Below are 15,366 nucleotides of genomic sequence, written 5' to 3' on the forward strand. Positions count from 1 at the left end.
ATATATCAATTATATATTTTGATGTATCAAGAATGTAGTTTTATATATTATCTGAAATTTGTAGTGTTTGTTAGCCTTTAAAAATTAATAGTATTTTATTATTTCTTCATTACAGATATTTGCTTTCTCAGCTAATTTTGCATTTGTAATTTTGAACACTTCTTCTCAGAGCCTAACGTTTGTATAATCTTCAAATATCACAAAATTCAATTTATCTAGTCATTCCTAAAAATCTGTCTCCTCACTCTCATCCTCCACACTGACTCAGCAGTTCATTTGCTCACATTCAAATTAGACACCAAACAAAATGTCTGGCTCACAGCTCTCCTTACTCCAGTCATTTCTCCCTGCTGCCACCAAGTTTAATGATCTATGGTGTAAATCTGCTTATTACCTTGGGATACAAAGCCATGTCCTCAACAAGAAGCCTGTAATGATCCACAGTCACGCTTTGCTGTCCCGAGTTCCCCATGCTACTGGAACCCCAGCCTTACATGGAACTGCTCACATTCTTTTCTATTGCACTTTTGTGCATTGATGCACCCTCTCTGTGATGCAAGATCTGACTACTCTTTAAAGGTGGGACTCAAATATCACATGCCTGTGAAGATTTGCTCAACTTATCCATCATTTATATGCTCTCGAAACATCTGGCATATTTTTTACTTCAGCACTTTTTACTTTGTATAACATTTCATTATTGAGATGTGAATATTTCCTCTTAAATAGTAAGTTTCTTGAGAGCAGGATTTTCAACTCTTGATGGTGTCAAGAATGGCGCATGATCCTTGCTTGACTTAGCACTCATTCATCTATTAATCTTACATCTTCATGTATGTAGTCTGCTAAATGTGTCAGACATTCTTTTGAGTATTAAGGATAAGGCTTGTAGTAGTATCAAATGAATGATATGCCATTCTATGATTTTGTCAGAAAATAAATACATTTCACCTTTATTCCAAGTTCCTTTTTACCATTGTCATAAAGTGAACAGAAAATATTTCCTCTTGTGTTCAAAGGAACAGGTGTGATATAAAAATAGGACTGAACTAGAATCAAAATATTTAGGTTTGAGTTTGTAGGGTGTATTAGCTGGAGTCAAGAATATGTCACATAAATATCTCTGGTAATAATTTTCTTTAAAATGAAGGAATTATTTTCTACCTCAAAGACATACTCTAAGAATTAAATGATATAATATGGATAGAAATGGTTTGCTAGCCAGTGTTTTACACAAAAATTAAGGTGCTATTGATCTCAGATGAAAAGTGTTATTGCTCTCCAGCATCTGGTAACATCTTTCATTTACACTTTCAACAGTGAATCACTGTATTGGTTTACACCGTGATACTGCCCATCTAGGATGAAAACTACCAAATACCATTCGCTCAATCAAACCGCAATAACACTCAATTCTCAGAGATAATGACATTGAACTGAATCTAAATGGAAATACTTTTTGCTAAATCATAATTACAACCTTAAAGGTGAAAGTTAAAATGGAGATATGTCTGTGGAATGTAATGACAAATACAGGATATTCTAACCATCACATTCGAATTCAATCCCTAGTAGATGCAAGGCAGTATTTTGCCTCACCATTATTATAAGTATAAAATATATTTAATCTCTTTTTTCACTGAAGAATTGTTGGGAACCAGACCTATGCCTACTATATTCACTATATGTCAGGACCTATTCAACATGTTGCTCACCGCCCTTGATTTCTCTTTATGCAGAATAACATTGGATTTGTTCCCACTATCATCTTTTTATTTCCACTATCATTTTTAAACAAAGGTAAACTCATAACAATCTGAAATGTTATTTAACAGAAAAGAGGATTTCCTTGGGAAATTTGTAATCATTTGTAAAATGCTTAGTTGTTAATTGAGAGGTAATGCAAAACTTTTAGAAAATAGTTTCAAGCCATGTCTCCTCAACAACAACAAAACATTATTTGGTAGCATAGAGAAAGAAAATAAATAGAACCTTGTAGTGTAGTGTGTATCATTGTTTTTCATTCTATTGGTTCTTTTCCCCAAATGCTGCTGACAAGTCCCTTATCTTTTTTTAGGGAAATGATGCATATGCACTTAGGCACACTTCACTGTGGAAGTAAGCACATCACTCATTTCCTGAGTGAGGCATACAAGCCAGGCGATGTTAGAAAAATCTTTGTCTACACTATTTCAAATATGGAATGAAAAATCTAGAATCTTTTCCTTTGTGTTGATAAAGCTGAAAGCACATGAACCTGGGAGCCCCTGGTGGCCATAATTCCAGCTTGCAACAAACACAGAGAGACAGAGAAGATACTGCAAAACTTGAGAGGGTTTGAGGCCAGACACTAGATTTAAAATCCCCCTAGATAGAAAGAAAGCAAATTTCAGGAGTAGCCAAAGTCATACAGTAAAAACAAGAGGAGAGAAGGAAATACAAGGAATTAGAAATAAGAAACCAAAGGAAAACAGAATAGATGAAGTAGTTGTTGGACCCAAAGACAGCTCCAGGCAAATGAGGATCTTCTATATTCTTGTTATTCAAGCCACAGTGTATACTTAAGGGCACTAAGGTCAAGCTCACTGTTCTGAAGATGAATTCACTCTGTGTAGACCATGTGGCAACATCAAGTCTCCATCTCTGGAGGTATACCATGTGTGACCACATATCCTATATGGACAACTACACAGAAGCAGATCTTACCAAGGGAATTCCCAGAAAGACTTATTTTTAATTCTAATTAGTTATATAGGACAACAGAATGCATTTCAATTCATAGTACACATACAGAGCATCATTTTTCATGTCTATTTGTACACAAAGCAGAGTCAGACCATTTGTGTCTTCATACATGTACTTAGGGTAATGATGTCCATCTCATTCCACTGCCCCCTCTCTCTCCCTCCCTCCCCTTTGTCCTATCTAAAGTATTCTCCCATGTTCTTTCCCCACCCCATCACCATTATGGATCAGCATTCTCATATCAGAGAAAAGATTCAACATTTGGTTTTGGGGAATTGGCTTACTTTACTTAGCAAGCCTTTTTAATAGGCACATCTTTAATGTGTGTGCCCTTCAGCTGCTCACCTTTCTCTCTTTTATTATTCCCCCTTTAATGCCTTGAGAAAGGACACAATGATTAAAAACACAAGGATATTCTCCAACTCCATTCATTTACCTCCAAATGCCATAATTTCATCTTTCTTTAAGGCTGAGTAATATTCCATTGTGTATATATACCATACTTTCTTTATCCAATGATTTATTGAAGGGCATCTAGGTTGGTTCCACAGTTTAGCTATTGTGAATTGAGCTGCTATAAACATTGATGTGGCTGCCTCAGTGTAGTATGCTCATTTTAAGTCCTCTGGTTATAGATCAAGGAGTGGGATAGCTAGATCGAATGGTGGTTCCATTCCAAGTTTTCTAAGGAATCTCCATACTTTCCAAGGTGGTTGCACCAATTTGCAATCCTACCAGTAACAAATGAGTGTACCATTTCTCCCACATCCTCGTCAAATGTTTTCTTTGATAAGTGGATGCTGATCTATAGTGGGGGCAGGGACAACGTAAGAATGGAGGAACTTTGAATTGGACAGAGTGGAGTGAGAAGAGTGGAGAGGAGGAGTTATAGGGGTGGGAAAGATAGTGGAATGAGATGGACATTATTACCCTATGTATGTGTATGATTGTACGAATGGTGTTGACTCTGCATGGTGTACAATCAAAAAAATGAAAAGTTGTGCTCTGTTTGTGTATAATGAGTCGAAATGCATTCTGCTGTTGTATATAACTAATTAGAACAACAACAACAAAAGGCACAGTGACTATTTCATACTAAGAGAATGGCAGTAAACTGTTAAGCATGGTGATACAGGAAGTTAGAAGACTGAGCCTTGATCCTACCTTTTTGTTAGTAGGAACAGCACTGGACAGACTATACTCAGGCTTATTATGTCAAATGAAAAATCTTCAAAGTTTAAACCCAAACATTCACAGCATATGAACAAGGGCCATATTTATGAAGCTACATGTGTCCTACCTTAAGCCCATTTTTCCTACTTTATCAAAATACCTAATACTGAGTAATTCATAAAGAACAAATTTATTTCTCACAGTATGGAGCTCAGAAGTCCCAGATCAAGGCACTAGCAGGTTCAATGTCTAGTGAGGGCCTTTCCAGGCAGTAATCCCTTCATGAGAGCAGAGCCCCATGACATAATCACTTCCTCCAAAAAGGCCCTCCTTATAAAACCACCACAATAGCGATTAAGTTTCGATATGAATTTTGGAAGGAACAAATATTCAAACCATAGGAGATCCTTCTACATTTTTATCCATAACATTTTTACCATTAGCAGATGTTCCTACAAAACTCCAAGAGAAGCTCTGGCACTCACATTTTTCTCCGAATATTTTTAGGTGTCAAAGAGAAGTATGTCAATTATGTCTAGCTGTGGCTAGTTTCGTTTCCCCTCCTTTGGAGTGGCACATATTACCTTTCTTAAATTAATGTTCACGATATGCCATCAGTTAGTGAAATATTCAGGAGTCAATGAATGATTTAAATGGATTTATTTGATTGCTATTATATAATGAAGAGATTGTAAGCCATTCCATCACACCATGGAGAAATTTCAATTTTCCACATCTTTAATCTTAATACCTTGGCTTATTTAAAATCAGACAGCTCAACTATTTTAAAATTAATTTTATTGAATAAATCAATGCCTTATGAAAATCAAAACTTAAAAGTTGATTTTGGACTTCTACCTATTATAATTGATCTAATATCAAATATGATTAGAGTCTAAACAGCACCATACCTTTAGAAATAAAGTATAACTTTTTTAGAAATAGTTTCTAAGTCATTTATGATTAAGTAAGACTGTTTCACCAATAAGCCACATACCCAGTCCTTTTTAAAAGTATATATTTTATATAGAGATAAGGTCTTGCTAAGTAGTTTAGGGCCTCGCTAATTGCTGAGGCTGGCTTTAAACTCATGATCCTCCTGCCTCACCTCCCAAGACTCTGGGATTACAGGCTTTGGACACAGTGCCCAGCCCTTCTTAGTCTATAATTTTAAGGAACAATATTCCTCAAGAAATAATAATGATGATTTTTCCTCCATCATGTTCTTTTTAACAATGGCCATGTCACCTCAGAGTCATTCTGTCAGAGTGAATCTGACATTGTCTCTCAGTTTCCTGGATTACTTTAATTTTTATTTCTCTTTCCTTTCCAATATTTAATATACATTAGTGATCATGACATTATGTAGGTATTTACTGATATTTAGTTTTAATGCCTCCATATTTCCCATTTATATAAAATTAAAATGGTTGATAATGAGTTCCTTACTCATTGTCATTCCCAAAATAGCAATACAATTGATTTTTAAAAAACGTAGAGATCAGAGGCCTAAACCTCACCCCCATTGCAGTGAAAAAATCTTTATATAGCTTTGACTCCTGAAATCTTAACTACTAATAACCTGCTGCTAAGTGAATGCCTTACTAATAAGCAGTCAAATATCTCATATTGTGTGTGTTGTGTTATTATATATAGTATAAAATATTTGAGAATGGTAAGAGATCACTTTTTTACTGGAGTAGGTTATCTACTAGAGAGACAAGCTGCTCATTTGGAGGTGATTATCATCCTCTGCTCACAACCCTTGAGTTCACCACAAGAAAAAAGGAGATGGCCACACAATTATTATAGCAGTACAATATTACTGTAGTTAATTGTATGCATTTATGATTTAATATTGCTCATTTTCTCTTATTTAACTTTGTCTCAACTATGAATAGTAGTGCCATGTACAGTCTGCAAGTGTTTGTGTGCAGAAGTTTTGATAAATTTTAACTTCTAATAAGAGACTTGTGTGTATTTTATGGTAGCACAAGATAAACCGCTATCTGTTTATATTTTGTGCATTCATGACATACTTTCTAATTTTTTCCCTTGTTTTGGTATTCCTAGGCTACACAGTTTGTCTGTGAGTCTTCTTCAATTTGTCACAAGTCTTCAGTGAAAATCTATGATTAGGTGTAACCAAGTAGTTCAGACTTGTGTTGTTCAGGGTTAACTGTACTTGATAATCTCCATAATAAGAAAATCATATGGCCTTTCCCCACATATATGTAATGGCCTGAATTTCATAGTTTACCTTTCCCTGACTGATGTGACCTAAATTAATGCTCAGGGGGGAAAAAAAAAACCATTATGCATTTCCCTTATATCTCCCTTTCCTTAACCTTTACTTATTCAGACACATCTAATTATTTTCTGTATAGTTTTTATTGATTATAGGAATTTTCATACATATATGAAAATTAGAATTTTTACTTCGTGTTTCATTTCCCAAATAGTCTGTCAAATTGCTACAAAAGTCTGAAAAATTAGCTCAATTGTCACAGGTTGCCTTGCTTTTCCCTAAGGTACATGCATATAAAAATGTATTTATTACTTTAGCAATGTTTTAAAACATTTTATAATACAGCACTTTCCCATTATAATTGGTTTATGTGTTCATATATCTGTTCCCCAAATACACACTATGATACTTTGTTTCACTTCAGAACTGTGTCTGGCACATACAAGGTTTTCAATCAGTACATTTTAGCTGAATTTAACCATAACAGAATTGGAGGCTAGAACTAAATCTTTTACTTCCTGTATAACTGTCAAGGAAAACATGTAGAACATGTTTAGGAAATACTGAAATTTAAGCCAGAACTAAAAATCTGGCCTCAAAATTGTACCAGTCTTTCCCTCTGGAACAGGATTCAGTGCATTGTCCCTTATTCTTCCTACTAATTACAACTAAAAATCCCAGACAAAATAAGAAAACATCAGAGGGCTCTGAAAGAAGAGAGAAAAATACAAACAAGTGAAAGATTTTTATAACTTCAAAAGTGACAAAGAAGTGAATTTTCTGTGTTTTGATGGTTTGCTTTGCTTCCATATTCCTGCCTGGGTACTAGAGAAGTTCATAAAACAGAAATGCCAATAGAGGCAGACAAAATATAACCTCCCCCCCAAGGAAGCATGGTTTCTCTAAAAAGAGACTGAGAAAAAGATGGCAATGAAAGATGTAACCCTTTAGACTATGTCTAGTCTCCTCCAGTGAGTAGCAAGAGAAAAGCTGTGCCTACTTCTTTCCCCACTGGGTGCTGCCTTCCCAGAGACTGCAAACAAAACCCCATCTTTCATCCCTTTCCTGCTCCAAGGAGGCATCAAACCACCATTCATTGTCACGACTGTGTGTTGGAGTCCTAATAACCATTCTCATGCTACACACACTTAAAAAGGGCTGCATCCCCTCTCAGCCACAGTGATCACTGTTGTGATTCTGCAATAAAATAGCTGTGTGAATCATTTCAACCCAGTGCTGACTACAAATCAGCAAAAGAGCATTATCCCTTCCTCTCTTCACCAATGTCTTTAGAGACTATGAGGTAGAATCCTGTTTACTATCCTAATCTTGCACTAACCTAAATGACAAAGCTAAAGCTTCTACACAATTCAAAAATAGAGAGCAGGTATAGGGAGGAAAGGGAACTGCAGGATAAGATTGCATAGAAAGCTCTAAGTAAACTCCAAAATGGCTTGAGCATGGAAGCAACCATAGGATATCAGAACTGGTACTTTATTGAAAAACAGATAAATAATGCAGATCACAATGGCACCATTAAGGTTTTGAAATTGACATTTAAATAATAGTTCGCAAAAGTAAGCCAGACCTGAATTCTGAACAATGCATGCATATCAAGGAATATTGTCTGCATAGTAAGAAAAAGTAGAAAATAGTCTTATCATATAAAACTAGTATCTGTCATGAACCATACAAAATCTTCAAAAAAAGACTGGCAAATTGAAACCAGAAATAAAAATAATCATGCACTGTGAGAAAGACAGTTTATCAAAGGAATGCAAAGCTGGCTTAGTATTTGAAAACCAAACAATGTAACAAACTATATTAACAATACAGTTGTCCCTCAGTATCCATAGGTGATTGGTTCTAGGACCCCTCACAGATAGGGAGGTCTGTGTATGCTCCAAGTCTCTGCATATGCACATCCTCCAAAAACTCTTAAGTTATCTCTAGGTTGTTTCTATTATCTAATGTAATGTAAATATTATGCAAATATTCATTGAATTGTTTAAGGAATAATAACAAGAAAAACATTTGTTCACATTCAGTACCAAGGCATTCATATTTTTCAAATGTTCTTGGTCTGAAGTTGGTTGAATCAGTGGATGTATAAACCATAGATACAAAACGTTGACTATATAAAGAAGAGAAAGCATGATTATTTCAAATAATCATGCCAAAATGTCATGCCCATTCATGCAAAACTGCTTAGCAAAATAATAGAAAAAAACTTCAATCCAATTAAGACCATCTATCAAAAATACATACTTACCATAATACTTGCTGATGAAAAAATTGTTTTCCCCCTAAAGTTGGGAGCAAAGCAAAGATATTGATTATCACCACTCCTACTCACCATAGTACTGGAAGTTCTAGTCAGTGAAATAAGGCTAGAAAAGGAATCAAAAAGCAAACAGACTATAAAAAGAAAAAATGTTTACTGTCCCTCCCATGGATGTCATGAGATGTCAGAACATTTCAAATAATCTATTTTTTAAAAACTCCTAGAACTATCAAGTAAACTTAGCAAGGTCAGAGAATATAAGACCATGGCAGAAAAATTAAATATATTCCCACATAGCAATAATGAATAATTGGAAAGTAAACTTAAAAATTCCCATTACTACACCTTCTCAGAGTTAAGCACTTGTTGAAAGACATTCAAGTTGCTTGAAGCTATATATTTTACCTTTGTACTTGTACAGTATATATGAAAATGTATTTTTCAGATATTTTTGATCTGAGGTTGATTGAATCAGCAGAAGTAGAAACCACAGATACAGAGAATTGACTATAAAAAGAAAAAGCATGATCATATCAAATGATGCAGAAAAGTTGTTTGGCAAAATGTATACTATGAATACAGATTATACAATTACATTTCTATTAAGTACAACAGTAATATGGATAGAAAAACAGACACAAATATCAATGGATCAGAATAGGCCCCATTAGTAGACACACAAAGAGTACTTGTAACTGATTTTTGATAAAGATGCAAAAATGATTTGATGACAAAGGATAATTTTCTTACAAATAGGAAAACTGGACATCCCTTGGTAAAAAATAAGCCACAGTCTAAATTTAAACTTTGAGGTAATATGAAAATTACCTCAAAAATGGAGTTTTAGATATAATTAACCTTAAATTGAAAGTTTTAGAAGGTAACACAGGAGAAATACTTTGTAACTTTGGGTTATTCAACAGTTTATGATACCAGCTACATCATTCACAAAATACTGATTGACAAAATTTCACAAAAGTTAAAAAAGAAACATTTGCTGTGTGAAAAATACTGTCAAGAAGCTGAAAAGACAAACCAAACATTGGGGAAAATATGTACAAGTTGCTTATGCTACAAAGGTCTTATGTTTGGAATATGTAAGGAAGTTTTTTAAGTGGAACCATAAAAATAAAGAATTCAATTATAGAATAGGCAAAAGACTTGAATACATACTTCACCAAAATGATATGTCAATAGCAAAAATAAATAAATAAATAAACCCACAAAAACAAATACATAAAAATATTAGACTTTAAGGAAAAGAAAATTATAACTATTATGAAATACCACCATATACTCATTAAAATGGCTAAATTAATAAATAATGGCAATATTGAAGCCTGAAAAGAATACAAACCAACTGGCTTTTTTACCCATTGTTAATGAGAATAAAAAATGATCTGCCACTCCAGAATAGAGTTTGAAAATGTCTTCTAAATTTAAATATATACTTACCAAGTAATCCTGGGTATTTATACTATAGAAATAAAAACATGTCATGTAAAAATGTGTTCATGAATATCCATAGCAGCTCTCCCTACAATAGTGAAAAACTAGAAGCAACTTGAATGTCTTTCAACAAGTACATGGGATCCAAAATGTTGTTATATATCCATGCAGTAGAAAACACTGAGGAAAAAACTATTGATATATGCAGTTAGTTGATTGCATCTCATTATATTGTTAAGTGAAAAGTAACAAGACCAAAAATGAACACATACTCTGTGCTTTATTTATATTAAGTCCTAGAAAAGCCTACTAAATAAAGATTCATGGTTGCCAGGGCTTAGGTTTGGTGGGGAAGGTGTGATTGGAATGTATAAAACAAATCGTTTCTTGAGATTTTAGAACAGTTTTCTATTCCAATTGTGGTGGTAACTGTATGAATACGTATTTATGATGTAGAATTACACTTTTAAAACAGTTTATATAAAAATGTGGGATCATAATCCATAGTTTACTTGATAACACTGTACCAATGTTAATTTCCCAATATTTTATAATGTACTATGGTTATGTATAATGTCAATATTTGGGAAAGATGTGTGAAGGGTACGTGCAAACTCTCTGTATTAGTTAATGCAACTTCAAAATAAATTTTAAAAAATACACTATCCAGAGGTTATATAATTCTTTATTTTATTTATGGAATTTATTTTTATACAAACAATGTCAGTGATGGAGAACAGACCAGTTGTTTCCAGAAGTCCCGGTGGGTGAGGGAAGGTAACATGGGAAATTTGATGAGGGTTATACCAATCTATATATGTGATAAAATTTTATAGACCTTTGCAACAAAAAAACAACAAACACACAAAAAAAGAAAAACAAGTACATGTAAATTGGTGAAACATGAATAGTCTGTAGTTCAGTGGATAACACTGTATCAATTTCCTGGTTTTGGCAATTGTGCTATGGTTTTTTTGAGATGTTACCATTAGGAGAAACTGGGTGAAAGGTATACAAGAACTGTCTGCACTATTCTCTACAACTTTTATTTGAATCTAAAATTATTTCAAAGCATAAGTTTAAAAAAAGTTACTTAGAGTGTTATTTGCTATGAATGTTTAACTCAGAAGTCTTTTTCCTGTTCCTACCCTATGTTATCTGTCGCCTAACAACCTCATTTCTTATTGAGAAGCATTACAAATGGAAAAGTGCCACTGAATTACTTCCCACTGACTATAAAGCAATCACATTATTGCTTGGCAACCAGCCCAGGGTTATGGACAAGCAGTTACTGAGGAAAAAGAAAAAAAAAAAAAGCTCAAGTGCAGTTTTTATTTGAAATTTCCCCTGAAATGGAAAGATGTTCATCAACATGGGATGGTAGTGTGCCTAGTTTGACAGAACATAAAACTGTATGCAATTTTGCTGAACTAATATAAAAGAATTTTTGTCAAGCTTCCAAGGATAGTATTAAAACAATAATACTGTAAAGCATTTGATTCACATTTAACCAACATCATATTAACAGGTCAGATTTAAGCCAGCACTGTGAAATAATTCTCTAAGCCCACTACTAGTCTTTTTCAACAGAACTGATTTTAGTTGGTGGGAGTGTATTCAAATGATGATTAGTAAAACTCTGAGTTCCTGCTATATAAATTAAACAAACAAAAGACAAAAAAATGGCCAGATTTACTAAATTAATGTTTCCTTCTGCCATGAACATAAAGCAGATGTTTTATATTCCTACAAATTCCATGCAAAACTAGATTTGTTTCCATCAAGTTAAATTCATTAAACTCTTCTTTATATTAAAAAATTCTGAAAATTAAAATTGTGACTGTTTGTGAACAAGCAGTATGTGGGAAGAAATGCTGAAAATATAGTAATTTGATGACTTCAAATCCATGTTAAAGATTTGGAACTCACACAAAAAATATGAACAAGTTGAACTTTACCTGGCTCTATTTCCCTAGAAAACAGTGATGATTAAAAATTTACCCTCATAATTTTGTTTTCAGAAATCTCCCCAGAATTTTGCCCTAAAGAAACTCATTGCCTCATAAACATGGATGAGACTTGCTATCTGCTCTTTTATTGACTCTTTTTAAAACTTGTTCATAACTCCCCTTAATATCTGTGACAAGACCAAACTCAGACTCTTCAAATTCTTTTATCAATAACTATTTAATGAGGTTGGAAAGGTTTCTCTCCTTGAAACTAGCTAGACTCAGAGATAAACATTTCCTGGACAGCTTCCTGACTGGGACTTCCCTGATTGTAAAAATAATTACAACTCTAATTAACCTGACATGTAAATTGTCTACTACTACTTAAATAAGTCTGGGACAAAATCACCCTGCCAAGACACTCCGATCTTCAGATTCAGGGTGCTCTTCCTATGGCTAAACTGGATAAAATTGCTGGGGATTTAGCTCTTAATTGTCCAGAGTATATTTTAATTTGACAAAATAAAATGCAATAAGTTGTTCTTATTTTTGTTTAATAATATGTTGATTTTATATGAAAATGATTCCAATGCAAGATTTAAATTTTGAATGAAACTCCAAACTAATAGCAGAAGGTAGAATGTAAGCTATATAAATACATGCTATTGCGGAAGCACTGATAAAGTCAACTCAAAAGCCAGTTTAGATCTCCATAAGTCATTCTTAGCAATCAGAATATGTCATCCGCCAGCAGGTTCACAGAGAGGAAATTTTCCTACCAATTTAAGACTGCACAGTTAAACTGGAGATCATTTTCTAATATTGAATTTGTAACTCTATAGCAATTATACCAAGTATATTTGGGGCTAAAGAAAGTATATCATATCAAGAAAACAGAATTGAAAATACATAAATAAACCATTCCAATCTTCCTCTCCTATACACAGTGAGATATGAACAGTTCTAATTGCCAGGACCATCCCCAACAGGAGCTGAGTCCACCCTCTTAGCCTTGAATAATGGGGACCTGGAACTGGCATCAAATGCAGTGCAAGGCAGGTGGGCCTCACTTTTACTTGCTGGGCAAGGAAATGCAGCTCTGGGAGTGGCCATCACCAATGGGACTGAGCTGCACCCTCCTGTTTGCTGTAACACAATCTGTTGCCTTATTTGAGTGGAATTTTCTATGGAATGTCTTTCCCTAAATAAAAACAGGGGTTCAGGGTGCGTTCTCTCTCTTGCCTCTTGCCTCCCTTGCTCCCCTTGCCCGCTAGCGTGGGAGCTGAGATCTCAGAGCCATCCCTGATCCCGGAAAAAAGTATTTCTGTGTTTGTGTGGTCTTTTATTTACCAGCCCAATTCACGCTAAGTGACCCTGACTCCATCACCCTCGCCAGATGTGGGCGATATCTAATAATAAGATCTCTTGGACTGGGGATTTAGCTCAGTGGTAGGGCACTTGCCTAGCATGTACAAAGCCCTGGGTTTAATCCATAACAACACACACACACACACACACACACACACACACATTTGTTGATTTTCTAAAGGCAAAAACAAATAGACAAAGTAGAAAGGGCATTGGTGGTTAATAAAATAAACATGTTGTATCTCATACCAGAAACGAAAAAAAAAATCATTTATCTTTGACAGAGAATGGTAAAGGTTATTTAGGGGAAAGACTGGGAGTAATATGGGAGCTCTGTTGAAAAGGGAGAAAAGGAAGTACTGATTGAACATTGTGATATTTTTTTCAGCCATCAAAGATGAAAAGATTGCATTTTGACTGAAAACTGATGTTAAGTTTTCAGACTCTTCATCATTCTTTTTATCAATCACCATATCCTGTAGGTTCTCTGCTTCAATACTGTTTAAATCTAACTTCTTGCCATTTCCATCATAACTTCCGCAGTCCCACTTAAAATTATGTCTCAGTGAGATCACTGCAACAGCTCCACTCAGGTCTCTGGAGATCTACTCTTGCCTCACTATCACCCAAACCTCTTTTTTCCTACTATGGTTATTTTTTTCCCCAAATTTCAAACTCAAATTTCAAATTTGAGTTTTCATTTTTATAGCCAATTATCTTAAATATTTCACATTCTTTCCAGATTTAAAGTCAAACTCTCTTAACATGTTCTACCTAATGTTAAAATCTTTTGCTTCTCCCAAAGTTATTTGTACTTTCTGTTTCTTTAACTGCTTTTTCCTTATTCCTCTTCAAGGTCTTTACACATATTTCCTACTCTGCCTAGAATATTCTTTTTTCATTTCCTTTTTATGCCCACCTAATTTATTCTTATTTGACTTCAGTCTGGAGGAGCTAGAGAAACTTTCCCTGATCATTCTTCATTTCAAAATTAGATTTAATATGCACCCGTGTAACAATTTTTACCTTTATGACATTTATCAAATTATAAACAAAATAAACTCAATTTTTGTTAAAGCATGATTTCAAAGCAGACTGGCTAGAGTTTAGTTTGCATAATAATGTCACAGAATTCTCTTGTTAAATAATGAAGAAGACTTTAGTATCAGGATGCTAAGATTAAGACAAACCATTAAATTCATACCAGGTTGTCAAAAGATATGTGCTCCATGCAGAGATGCTAAGACTGAAGAATTAACACTCAATGGTCCTTTGGTCAAGTTAAGAGAAATTGTTCCACATTATTAAGTGGATAAAGGAAGGTCATAAAAATTCTAAAAGGACAACTAGCCTTTTGTGGAGCAAAATGAAATATTTGTAAATATTGGCTGAGTGAGACTCTCCTTGGCAACATTAGAAACAAGATCAGCATTTCAGAAAAAAATATTAGCAATTCAAAATGGCAATAAATTGTAGAGCAAAAGCAGAAACAGCAGTCAGAAAGATTTTACAACTATTTCTGGGAGACATTCTTTACCATTCCTGGGGGCTTTATGAGACTTGGAAACAGTTATGAGTCATTTTTTTTAAGATTTAACTCACTTTGTGTTGGAATTCTATAAACATAATACTAATGAATACAAACTGTTATGTACTGAAAGAATTGTTCAGATAAATAAGGGAAATTGATTTTCACTTTCTCTGAAACATGTATGGTGACAACTTTATCAATACAGAAAAATGGATAAACCTTGGATAAATGAATTTTGTTTATTCAAAAAAAAAAAGACTGAGTTGGAGAGATGGAATAGAGGAAAATTCCAAGAGACTAATTAAAAGAAGAAAAAAAAAGGTTGAAATCTGAGCCTGGAGTAATGAACATAAGAAAAAGTAGGTAAAAGTCCAACATCATGGTTGTCATAACAAAGAGAAAGGAGACAAACCATAATTTATCAAGGTAAACCAGGAAAACTAAAGGAGATATAAGTTTGGTATTTCAGTTAGGTAATTATCCTTGAAGAAAAGAAAGAAATCTTCCCTAAATGAAAGCATTTTCAATAATATTTGTCAGTTCTTACTACATGTTGACATCAACCAAATATGATTTTAAGTAAAGACAATTAAATTCATAAGAAAATAATATTTTTGAG

The 15,366-nt window shown here is 34.0% G+C and overlaps 1 pseudogene; it reads left to right on the forward strand.

Annotated features, from left to right (window-relative positions):
- LOC124094643 (small ribosomal subunit protein eS1-like) overlaps window positions 1-15,366 on the forward strand; it is a 69,997-nt pseudogene that overhangs the window by 13,609 nt on the left and 41,022 nt on the right.

The sequence above is a fragment of the Marmota monax genome, unplaced genomic scaffold (genome assembly GCF_021218885.2).
Source record: "Marmota monax isolate L192 unplaced genomic scaffold, Marmota_monax_Labrador192_F-V1.1 WCK01_AAM20220418_F8-fsc00007, whole genome shotgun sequence".
Classification (NCBI taxonomy): Eukaryota; Metazoa; Chordata; class Mammalia; order Rodentia; family Sciuridae; genus Marmota; species Marmota monax.